Genomic DNA, 1,503 nt, shown 5'->3' on the forward strand with positions numbered 1-1,503 from the left:
ACGAGTATGGGAAGCCTCTCGTCAAAGATGAAAAATCTCTGACAACAACGATGCAAAGATTCCATAATTGGTACATGGAAACCTGTAGAGATTCTGAGGGTAAGTATGCTTTGTATCTGCATATTAAAGAGGAGCACGATCTCGTTGCAAATGATCGTTTGACTGTTCCATTTGATGAGTTCTTCGCGTTCTTCTATCAAAAGGCCCTCGATAAACCAATGGTCTTTTGCTACTGTCTGTAAGTACTATTTCTGTCATTAAGTCTATATATAGCTCGGCTCTTTCATTTCATGTATTTATAATTAATTATCCTCAATATATTATGCAGATTGAAGATCGTCGAGTGCAAAAAACAAGAAATTTATGATATTGGGTTCATTAACACAAATATCATAGATGAATTTCTGGTTAAAAAGGACATCAAAGAGGCCGAGGACAACGTGCTACAATCATTGATAAAAAATCAAAACAAAGATACCATACTCTTTCCTTACAACGGCAAGTGAGTGTTACTGTCGTGTGCATATTCGGTTTCCCTTATTACTCGAGCGAGGTTATAGTAATGTAATTGATGAGTTATGCATGCGTGCGCAGGTACCACTATATTCTTCTGGAGATTAAGCTTGAGCGTGGACTAGTAACCGTCTTAGACTCGAGACGGAAAGATCCCATATCCTATGCGGACATGACTGAAATGCTCAGGAAGTAAGTTCAATCGATCATTATCGCACCATATCGGCAACTTTTTGTTCATTTCCTGATATCTCAAGTAATAATAATCATTTTCTTTGTCTTGCAGGGTTTGGAAACAGTTCACCGCAGAAACTCCGGGACTGCCGAAGGAGCTGCGATATACATACCCGAAAGTAAGTACTAATGGCTAGCTAGTTGCGCGCATCTCCCGTTGATTCTATAGCTATACTTTCATCAATGCCATTTATAATGCTTCATTATCAGTTTGATTGAACTCTATTTCTCCTAAAGTGCTTGTGGCAGGAAGAAGGGAATGATTTCTGTGGATACTACGTGTGCGAGTTCATCGTTTCTGTTGAGTTTCATTCATATATATGTATTAATTAACCCCCTTCTTCAAATTAGACGTGGCAGATGCGGAATGAACTCCTAGAACCAGATCGCATGAAAGCAATTCAAGAGGAATTGGCGGGATTCTTTCTTGACCACGTCATCAATAAAGCCGGAGAATGCCATGTGGAAATTGATTTCAATTGCTAGGGGATTGTAATTATAAGAGATCTTATACATATTATACATGCATGTATGTAGCCAGTAGCGTCAGATACTTGTTGTTCGACCAATCTCTCGGAGAAGGAGAGAGGTCGATCGATCACTTCTCTCGGTATGCATGAACTTCTGTACTGAATGGTTCTCTCGATCACTTATGTATATGTAGTACGTAGATTCGACCAAGCACGGACATAAGAGAGGACACTTCTCTCTATTAATTAGCTAGCTAACACAATATATGAAACACGTAAATTAACC

The sequence above is a fragment of the Triticum dicoccoides genome, chromosome 7B, assembly GCF_002162155.2.
Source record: "Triticum dicoccoides isolate Atlit2015 ecotype Zavitan chromosome 7B, WEW_v2.0, whole genome shotgun sequence".
In the NCBI taxonomy this organism is placed as follows: Eukaryota; Viridiplantae; Streptophyta; class Magnoliopsida; order Poales; family Poaceae; genus Triticum; species Triticum dicoccoides.